This window comes from Echinops telfairi, unplaced genomic scaffold (genome assembly GCF_000313985.2).
Source record: "Echinops telfairi isolate 266 unplaced genomic scaffold, ASM31398v2 ScPeMD7_3533;HRSCAF=4204_0, whole genome shotgun sequence".
NCBI lineage: Eukaryota > Metazoa > Chordata > Mammalia > Afrosoricida > Tenrecidae > Echinops > Echinops telfairi.
In genome coordinates this window covers 64,673,846-64,674,218 of record NW_022107431.1, presented here as the reverse complement: position 1 = coordinate 64,674,218, position 373 = coordinate 64,673,846, and positions in this window count along the sequence as shown.

Here is a 373-nt window from a genome sequence, read left to right as displayed (position 1 = left end):
TAGACAAACAAGTTAACTGCACACTCAGGGACCTCTATGAGGAGCTACGTGTGATTAAAATCGTCAGCCTTCCAAAAAGCAGATTACCCTTGATAATCTAAGTGGGCTTCACACATTAGTTGAAGGTCTTGAGAACAAAAAGGTAGTTGTTCTTAGAGAGCATTCTGCCTCCTGATAGCTTGCCAGAATTCTGTCACCTGACTTATGGACTTTGAAACACAAGCCTGCAGGAATTGCCAGCCTGTCCCACGGTTTGGACTTGTCAGAACCACACAATTGTGCCATACAAGTCCTTAAACTAAATCAATTGCGCTTTCTCCAGATCTAGATAGATAGATAGATAGATAGACAGACAGATAGAATCCCTCATGGT